Raw genomic sequence first — 10870 nt, 5'->3', positions numbered from 1 at the left:
TCGAGGTACTCCAGCGTGCCCCTATTTCAGTGCCAAACTAGAGAGTTCTTCCCGCCCGCCAGCTATTCAGGGTTCCTCTAGTAGGTATTCAGGTTCCCAGGGTTTTCCTGGTTCCTATTTCAGTGCTATACCGGAGAGTTCATACCGTCCACCAGCTATTCAGGCTTCTTCCAGTGGGTCTACAGGCCATCAGGGTCAACCATCAGGGCAGCAAGCCACTACACTGCAGGGTTGTTTTGAGTGCGGAGACCTGGGTCATATGAGGAGGTACTATCCCAGACTTCGGGGCAAGGCAGTGCAGCAGGGTCAACAGCCCATGATTACATCATCGGTTTCCCAGCCGCCTAGAGGTGGGGGACAAAGTGGTAGAGGCCGTCCTAGAGGTGGAGGCCAGGCAAGGAGTGGTCAGCAAGTCACTGCTCAGTCAAGTGGTGGCCAGCCAGCCGGCGCTTCAGCCAGATTCTATGCCCTTCCATCCAGACCAGATGCATTGGCCTCAGATGCCGTTATCACATGTATTATTTCCATTTGCGGTAGAGATGCTTTAGTGCTATTTGATCTAGGGTCTGACCATTCATATGTGTCATCTCTGTTTGCTCATTTCCTAGTTATTCCTCGTGAGCCTTTGGGCACTCATGTTCACATGTCCACTCCTGTGGGCCATTCTGTGGTTCTGGATCATATCTACTGGTCCTGTGTGGTCACATTCGATGGTTTCGAGACTACAGCAGATCTCATGTTACTTTATATGATCAATTTTGAGGTCATCGTAGGCATGGATTGGTTATCTCCATATCACGCCGTCCTAGATTGCAATGCCAAGACTGTTACATTAGCAATGCTAGGGTTGCCAAGGTTGGAGTGGAAGGGTTCCACCGTTTATACGTCTAGTCGGGTTATCTTTTTTTTGAAGGCTCGACATATGGTCATGAAGGGGTGTCTGGCTTATCTAGCTTATGTTCGAGACACCACCGTAGAGTCTCCGATGATTGATTCAGTTCCAGTAGTCCGGGAGTTTGCCGATGTGTTCCCTTCTGACCTTCCTCGCATGCCACCAGATTGTGACATTGATTTCTGTATTGATTTGGCTCCAGGTACCTAGCCTATATCTACTCCACCGTATCGTATGGCTCCGAAAGAGTTGAACGAGTTGAAGGAGCAGCTTGAGGAGTTTTTAGCAAAGGGATTTGTTAGACCAAGTGTGTCACCTTGGGGTGCACCAGCGGTGTTTGTAAAGAAGAAAGATGGGACCATGCGGATGTGCATTGATTATCCCCAGTTGAACGAGGCTACCATCAAGAAAAAGTACTTGTTGCCGCGCATTGATGATTTGTTCGAGCAGTTGCAGGGTGATAGGGTGTTCTCTAAGATCGACTTGAGATCAGGGTACCATCAGTTGAGGATGCGGGACTCAGATGTTCCGAAGACCGCTTTCCGCACTAGATATGGTCATTATGAGTTTTTGGTGTTGTCCTTTGGCTTGACTAATGCCCTGATGGCGTTTATGGACTTGATGAATAGTGTGTTCAGGCCTTATATCAATTTCTTTGTCACCATCTTCATTGACGACATCTTGATATACTCACGTAGCCTGGGGGAGCACGAGCATCATTTGAGAGTAGTGCTTCAGACCTTGCGAGAGCATAAGCTATATGGTATGTTCTCCAAGTGTGAGTTTTGGCTAGAGTCAGTGGCATTCTTGGGGCATATTTTGTCAGGAGAGGGTATTAAGGTGGATCCCAAGAAGATTGAGGCAGTTCAGAGTTGGCCACGTCCTACTTTAGTGACCGAGATCAGGAGTTTCATGAGGTTAGCAAGTTATAACCGGCGATTCATGCAGGTCCTTTCATCTATTGCATCACCTCTAACTAGATTGACCCAGAAGGGTGCTCCTTTCTGCTAGTCCGATGATTGTGAGATGAGCTTTTAGAAGCTCAAGATGGCTTTGACTACAGCAGCAGTTCTTGTGTTGCCTTCCGATTCGGTGATGTCTACAGTATATTGCGACACTTCACGCGTTGGCTTGGGTTGTGTATTGATGCATGAGGGGCGAGTTATTGCATATGCGTTGCATCAGCTGAAGATTCATCAAAATATTTATCCTGTGCACGATCTAGAGTTGGCGACGATTATTCATGCTCTTAAGATATAGAGGCATTATCTGTATGGGGTGTCATGTGAGGTATACACTGATCATCGTAGCTTACAACATTTGTTCAAGCAGAGGGATCTCAATTTGAGGCAGCGTAGATAGCTTGAGTTGCTGAAGGATTATGACATCACCATTCATTATCATCTGGGCAAGGCAAATGTGGTCGCGGATGCCTTGAGAAGGGAAGCAGAGAGTATGGGTAGCTTGGCATTCATTTCAGCAGAGGAGAGGCCATTAGCTTTGGACATCCAGTCCCTGGCTAACAGAATTGTGAGGTTGGACATCTCAGAGCCCAGCCGAGTTCTTGCGTGTGTTGTTGCTCAGTTTTCACTTTCGGGGCAGATCAAGGCTCGGCAGTTCGAGGATCCGCATTTGGTAGTTCACAAGGAGACGGTGCTACATAGTAGTGCCAAGGAGGTTTCTATTGGCGAGGATGGTGTCCTGCGACTCCAGGGTTTCCTGTGTGTTCCTAATGTTGATGGCTTGAGGTAGAGGATTCTAGAGGAGGCACATAGTTTGCGGTATTCTATTCACCCAGGTGCTACGAAGATGTATCGTGACTAGAGCCAGCATTATTGGTGGCAGCGAATGAAGAAAGACATAGTGGAGTATGTGGCTAGGTGTTTGAATTGCCAGCAGGTTAAGTATGAACACCAGAGGCCAAGTGCCCTACTTCAGCAGATGCCTATCCCTGAGTGGAAGTGGGAGCGCATTACCATGGACTTCGTAGTTGGGTTTCCCCGGACCTTACGTAAGTTTGATACAGTGTCGGTCATTGTGGACAGGTTGACCTAGTCGGTACACTTTATTCCGGTTATGAATACTTATACTTCAGAGTTGGCTCAGATTTACATTCGAGAGATAGTCCAGTTGCATGTGTGCCTGTTTCCATCATATCAGATAGAGGCCCTCAGTTCACTTCCCATTTCTGGAGAGCCGTCTGGAGTGAATTGGGGACCCGTGTAGAGCTCAGCACAGCATTTCATCCTCAGACTGATGGACAGTCGGAGCGGACAGTTCAAATTTTGGAGGACATGCTTAGAGCGTGTGTGATTGACTTTAGAGGGTAGTGGGATCAGTTCTTGCGCTTGGAAGAGTTTGCTTACAACAACAACTATCAGTCCAGCATCGAGATAGCTCCATTTGAGGATTTATATGGTTGGCGATGTCATTCTCGCATTGGGTGGATCGAGCCTGGTGAGGCTAAGTTGTACGGTACAGACTTGGCGAAAGATTCCATGGAAAAGGTAAAGTTGATTTAGGAAAGGCTTCGCACATCACAGTCCAGACACAAGAGCTACAGGGATCAGAAGGCGCGTGATGTATAATTCATGATCGAAGAGAAGGTTCTCTTGAAAGTCTCGCTAATGAAGGGTGTGATGAGATTCGGGAAGAAGGTCAAGTTGATACCAAGGTTTATTGGTCCATTTGAGGTGTTGAGGCGAGTTGGAGAGGTTGCTTACGAGCTTGCTTTACCTCGCAGCCTACTGGGAGTTCATCTAGTTTTTCATGTGTCTATGCTTCGGAGGTATCAAGTCGACCTGTCCCATGTGCTTGACTTCACCACTATTCAGCTAGATGAGAGCTTGGGCTACGAGGAGGAGCAAGTTTCCATTGTTGATAGGCAGGAGTGCCAGTTGAGATCCAAGAGGATTTCTGCAGTAAAGGTCCAGTGGAGGAGCCAACTAGTCGAGGAGGCGACCTGGGAGTTCTAGGAGGACACGCGGAGAAGATATCCATGCTTATTTGGCACTTCAGGTATGAATCTAAACCCGTTCGAGGACGAACATTTGTTTAAGAGGTGGAGAATATAACGACCTGACTGGTCATTTTGCTTTTTAGAACCCCCTTCTCCTAGATAAGACTTCCCGTACTTGCTTTTACTGATTTATGACTTGCGGGAATGGTTGGTTCGGGATTTGGAAGAGTTACAGTTGAAATCGGAACACTTGGTTCCGTAAGGTTGGCTTAAAAGGCCAAGTTTGACTTCGATAATTTATTGAGTAAACGACCGCGGAATCCGGATTTGAAGATTCCAACAGGCTCGTATGATGATTTCGGACTTGGGCGTATATACGGATAAGGTTTTGGATGACCGGAGAGTGTTTTGGCGCCTAATAGTTGTTTACCGTGAAAATGGTAATGATAATTAAATTTGTAAAATGGGATTCTAAAAATACGTGATCTATTCCCGAGCTAGCTGTTAGAGCTGTTGATGCTAATAATATGGAATTTAATGATGGAGCGCGAGTTAAAACAAGATAGTGATCGAACCGAAGGGCCTGCTGCCCGGATATAGGCCAGGCCGGTGGGGCCTTCGGGGTCGACTCCGGGGTCGAGCTCAAGCTATTAGGGATAATTGAGGATGGGACAACCATTGAAGATATGATTGAACAATTCTCTTTATAACCAGAACTAAGTTATATGATAAAGAACACGTATAAAAACGATGGATATCGAGGTATCCTTGGACCAGTGAGAGTTAGTAAGTTTAGAAAGAAGCGAGAGAGAGAGAGATTATTGCACTTATGGAGAAATGGAGCAACATCAGTCCCTTACAAGGTAGGGTGAGTCCCCTTTATATAGGAGGGGAACTCGGCTATTAGTACATATGTATTAATTACAAAATACGGAGATGGGAGGGCTTGGTGCGATGCCTCAGCGTAGGCTCTGGATAGGCCGGCCCTGTTAGACTCAGCCATGTGTCTTGGGAGCTTCCCCTTTTTTTCCTGGATTCGGCCTTCGCCTGGCCTCGAATCGGGCCTCATCAAGCCCCAAGGGAGAGGACTAAGTCATGGCTTCATATCCTCGGGATCTTGAGGCATTTCCCCGAGATGGCTTGATAGCGAGAAATCAAGCCCTTTGATTTCACCGCGTATAGATAGTCTCCGCGTTTCTTAGAACGAAGTGATGGGAAATGAATATGACTTCTGACTCCTCGAGATTCTCATGGCGACCTTGCACTGAATATTCGAATCGTGGTGCAATGTTTGCGATAGATGGAATAACTCATAGACTCATGCCTAATACACTGTCATTTCTGTTCTTCAAGGTAAAAGTACTGCCGTCGACTTGGTTTTACGAGGATGCAGTAATTGTATTCGTCGGTCAATCTTTGAAAGCCTTGATGATTGTGTCGTTTCCCCTATAAATGGGGTACCTTGGCGTTGCTTTTCCTATCCCGATACCTTCGTTGGCGTGCCTATCTATCCCTTCTTGTCATCTTCTTCTATCTTTGAACATCATGCTTGGGGCTCATAGCCTCAAGGCCATTTGGAGGAGCTCCCTTAGATCGTGCTATGGCCCTTCACTGGGGCTTTCCTCGAGCATAATCGCGTTGTCCCGATATGGTCGTCGATACGCTAGCCTTGACTGCTGCTGTTGGCCCGAGGTAATGATTGATGGGGAGTCAGTCCCCCTCTCATGTAGACAGTCGTTCGGATTATACACTGCAGCTCAAAAGGGTGCTCAGATTATACACTGCTGCTCACCTCCATACCCCGGCTCGGTGTGGAACCTACTCCGAGCTGGTGGCTTGCACGGCTTGATGCTCTAAGAAGTGAATTCAAAGTAGCCATGCAAGCGGGACCGAGGGTTGTTCGGTCCGTTGTCTCTCCGAGGCTCTCCTGGCCAATGAGGGCCCTCAACCTTCGGAGAGCTATTGCGTTTTTTCATCCCTCCCCGCTCCTTGGCTTACCCTTTGGGGATATCAGTGTGGAAGGCTGGGGGATTGCTTCTGATGGCTCTTTGGAAGATATTTTGTTCGAGGTCATGCGCCCGGAGGAGGTGGCATCCGGAGGTGCTGATGCCGAGGTGGGTCTTCGAGCGCTTTGGCTAGGACCTGGGTCTTTACTATATGTACCCCTTTGTTTCTTTGCTTATGTGTAGAGACCCTTCGCGAGCTTTTGTAATCATATGTAATGACCCCTCGAGGGCTGTTGTACATGGATTCTCATGAGTATGAATATATCCCTTTGATATTTGCTTTCGATTTTTGCTTTATAATTGCATGTTTTCATACCCCTCGGGGCCCTTTGCATGCCTTCTTTTACTTTTTGACTGCTGATATCTGACTTGGGTGCGAGCGTCCTTTTCGCATCTCTACTGATCGACATGGCTCTCTTCTGAGCCCATCGTCGTGCCTCAGAGCAATCCTGGATAGTTCGGACAAGCCCGGGCTGCCGGGGCCCTTCGAATTATATGGAGATAATGCGCCGGATCTCGGGGCCTTCGAGGATATTATCCTGGACGAAGGCCAGCTTCAAGTACCAGGGGCGCCTTTTGATCTTTGATGCAGAGAGCTTCCTTCAGAAATGTACGGGATAGATTTTTTGCTGAAGAGTTGCCTATAATGCACGAAGGGTGATGCCGTGCCGATATAGTGAGTGTTAATACACGAAGGGTGATATCGTGCCTTGATTTGAGAGCTAATGCATGAAGGGTGATGCCGTGCCACGATTAAGAGAGTTAATGCACGAAAGGTGATGTCGTGCCGTTTCTATTGTTTCTTATGGTGAGAACGATAGTAAAAGCATGAAGGGTGATGTCTAATACACTGTCATTTCTGTTCTTCAAGGTAAAAGTACTGCCGTCGACTTGGTTTTACGAGGATGTAGTAATTGTATTCGTCGGTCAATCTTTGAAAGCCTTGATGATTGTGTCGTTTCCCCTATAAATAGGGTACCTTGGCGTTGCTTTTCCTATCCCGATACCTTCGTTGGCGTGCCTACCTATCCCTTCTTGTCATCTTCTTCTATCTTTGAACATCATGCTTGGGGCTCATAGCCTCAAGGCCATTTGGAGGAGCTCCCTTAGATCGTGCTATGGCCCTTCACTGGGCTTTCCTCGAGCATAATCGCGTTGTCCCGATATGGTCGTCGATAAAGCTAGCCTTGACTGCTGCTGTTGGCCCGAGGTAATGATGGATGGGGAGTCAGTCCCCCTCTCATGTAGACAGTCGTTCGGATTATACACTGCTGCTCAAAAGGGTGCTCAGATTATACACTGCTGCTCACCTCCATACCCCGGCTCGGTGTGGAACCTACTCCGAGCTGGTGGCTTGCACGGCTTGATACTCTAAGAAGTGAATTCAAAGTAGCCATGCAAGCGGGACCGAGGGTTGTTCGGTCCGTTGTCTCTCCGAGGCTCTCCTGGCCAATGAGGGCCCTCAACCTTCGGAGAGCTATTGCGTTTTTTCATCCCTCCCCGCTCCTTGGCTTACCCTTTGGGGATATCAGTGTGGAAGGCTGGGGGATTGCTTCTGATGGCTCTTTGGAAGATATTTTGTTCGAGGTCATGCGCCCGGAGGAGGTGGCATCCGGAGGTGCTGATGCCGAGGTGGGTCTTCGAGCGCTTTGGCTAGGACCTGGGTCTTTACTATATGTACCCCTTTGTTTCTTTGCTTATGTGTAGAGACCCTTCACGAGCTTTTGTAATCATATGTAATGACCCCTCGAGGGCTGTTGTACATGGATTCTCATGAGTATGAATATATCCCTTTGATTTTTGCTTTCGATTTTTGCTTTATAATTGCATGTTATCATACCCCTCGGGGCCCTTTGCATGCCTTCTTTTACTTTTTGACTGCTGATATCTGACTTGGGTGCGAGCGTCCTTTTTGCATCTCTACTGATCGACATGGCTCTCTTCCGAGCCCATCGTCGTGCCTCAGAGCAATCCTGGATAGTTCGGACAAGCCCGGGCTGCCGGGGCCCTTCGAATTATATGGAGATAATGCGCCGGATCTCGGGGCCTTCGAGGATATTATTCTGGACGAAGGCCAGCTTCGGGTACCAGGGGCGCCTTTTGATCTTTGATGCAGATAGCTTCCTTCAGAAATGTACGGGATAGATTTTTTGCTGAAGAGTTGCCTATAATCAGGCGCTACTTCTCACCTTAGCGGAGCTTTCGTGATTGGAGCTTCTTATGTTTATTCTTCTTTTTTTGAAAAGGAATCGTGAGATCAGATACTACCTCGCGTGGAGTGATGGCGTGGAATGCTTTCCGAAGTCCGATTTCTCATTGGTGGATATCCTCGAGGAAGGACGCTATCGCGAGCTTGGAGATAATACGAACGGCTCCTCGAGTCCTAGCTTCTCGTCAATGGATACTTTCGGGGTCGGGTGTCATCCCATTGGACTATACCGATGTCATAGGCTTCTCGGGGCTTACTCCGGGCAGGCGAGTCGTCGCTGCTTCTAGCATATAAGTGGGGCGGCTTCGGCTCCTTCACAAGGCTTCACTATTTTAGGTAGCTGCTCTTCCGCTTTGGCATAGGGTTCTTCATTTCTTCAAGCGCAAAAGAGTTGGTGTACGCCTTTGCTTTGATCTATTAGTTTTACCATAGTCATGGCAACCACTTCGGGGCCGGCATGGCAGGGAGTGGAGAGTGCTATTCCCGGCGCTCGGGAGCCGGGGGAGTTCGTTCTGAAGATCGTATCTTTGATAGGGGGGGGGGGCATTTGGAGAAGGTGAGAAAATACTCTGGATGGAATTAGGGGATAGCGCTGCAGGTGCTTCCCCTGGGAGAGAGTATTACAGACTCCATTGACGGATACTTGAGCGTATACCTATATCCTTTCGCGTTTAGCCCCCTCGACTGGGTCGTGCTCAATTTTTGCTTGAAGTATCGGGTTACTTTGGCGCAGATACATCCGTCGTTTTGGCGAGTGGTACTGACGATGAGGTCCTCTATAGAGAGGGCTGGACTTGAATTTACGCTTAGTCACCTCGTCGGGCTGTATCGGCCCTTTCATTACCAGGGCCTGCTAACCCTAAAGTGCCGTTCGTCCACACCCTTTGTTGTCGATGACGAAGAGGAAGGGGGTCGAGAATCGGCCCGTTTGTTCGTCCGGGTCCGGACGGTCGACATTATCTCCATGGAGTATTTGCAATTTCCCAAAGGGTGGAATTATGCACGTGAGTGGAGCGTCTGGTGCCTTTTCAAATTGTACCTATAGCGAAAGTCAGTTGAGTAATTGTGTTTTTTACCTTGTTGTAGCAACTTCATAGACGCCGGGAGAAGTCTCTAACCTGCCCGGCTGGGTCCGGAGGCTGGTGACCCACTCAGCCTGCGATAAGCGTCGGTGGCGAGCTGTTCTTCGCGCCAGATGGGGGGGGGGGGGTGAAATACCAAGGTATGTGCGCATGCTGCCTTTGCCTTGGACTTCATATATTTGAGGTAACATTTTCCCCTTTTACTTGTACTGGAATTGCCGCTTGCAGATATCGGGCGGTTCCTTGGGATGAGGCAGTGCTCTTCTGAAGAGGGGAAGGAGTCCTTGGCCTCCGAACCGAGGGACGATGGAGATAAGAGGGGTCAGCACCCACGAGGTGATGAAGCTTCTAGTGGTGCCGGTCGGGCCAGTGTTCCCAAGGAGAGGGCATCGTCTGAGTCTACTGCCCCCCGGAATACCTGATTCCAGGTTGGCGATGCCTTCGAGTGAATATGCTTTTCCCGAGGCCGGTTCCCTCGGGGCCGAAGAGGCAGGATCAACAGGAGTATGTTCCGACTTCGAGGAAGTCCGTCCGCTTCACTTCGTGGTGAGCTTAGACGCAGTTTCTCTGTACTCTACATTTTTCATCCGTCATTGAGTTTTTCTTGTGCAGGCCTATGACGGGCTTATGTCTGAGCTGGTCCGTCAAGGGGTCAAGCTTCAGAAAACTTAGAGTGAGGGAGAATCACTTAGGCTACTTAGTGAGGAGAAGGAGGGCGAGTTGCTGCATTGGCGATGTGAGGCGTATAGGAGCTCGAATTACGGGAGCTATTTGATGGAGCAGGTAACCTTTTGTAGCTCGAGCTTTGCTTTCCTCGGCCTCTTTAAGTTAACGCCCCTTTTTGCTGTATCAGCTGCAGGAAAGGGCGGAGGCTATGGAGTGCCTTAAGGGCGATATTGACCGCGCCAGAACTGCTTGTGGTGAGCTAAGGGATCAGGTGCAAGCTCATGCTTTAGAGGAGGAAAGTGCCTTGGCCAAGGTCCCCGCCCTCGAAGTCCAACTCCGCTTGGCTCGAGATAATGCCAAAGTCCAAGTAGATATGATTGAAAAATTTGAATCTAAACTTTCGAAGACCAGGGCCGAGATAGTTGATGCCTGGGCTGAGGCGATGCTCAGTCGAACCAACGCTGATCAGGAGATGGCGATTCGTGTGAAGGACGTTGCGGATGCTCAAGCTGAGCTGAAGCGAGCTCTCGACTGGGAGAAGAGGATTGAGGAATATGTCCGTTGCAGATATCGAAGAGAAGTACTCGAGGAGACTGGCGCGAGGGGCTTCATTCTTTCTGACGAATTGGATTGAGCAAGGGCGGACGAGCAAGACGCGTGGTCATTTCTTGCCGATGAGATGGAGACTGTGCCCGGCAAGCTGTAGCCCTTCAGAATGGATCATAGATTGCCCCATTTTGTCGCTTTGTTTTTGATACATGTAGAACATGTCTGTAGATGGAGAGTGCGTCTTCTTTTTGCGTATGTAATATAATAGGCGACTTTGAAGCCTTATTTCTTCTGCGTCTCTTTTCTGTTATTACCTTCGATCAGGTAGGCCAATTTCGATGTTTGGTGGGATCCTCGTAGGTCCGGAACCAATCGAATGGGCCCGGGGCTGCTAGGTGCGATTCTTGATGCGAGCAAGCGTTGCGGCCTCTATGCTTTGTCTGGCCGCTTAGGTCCAGTCTCCGAGTCGTGCTGCGATTCGAGCTTCAACTGACCTCTAAGTTCTTT

Source organism: Nicotiana attenuata, unplaced genomic scaffold (assembly GCF_001879085.1).
Source record: "Nicotiana attenuata strain UT unplaced genomic scaffold, NIATTr2, whole genome shotgun sequence".
Classification (NCBI taxonomy): domain Eukaryota; kingdom Viridiplantae; phylum Streptophyta; class Magnoliopsida; order Solanales; family Solanaceae; genus Nicotiana; species Nicotiana attenuata.
Note: the sequence above shows the minus strand (reverse complement) of the source record.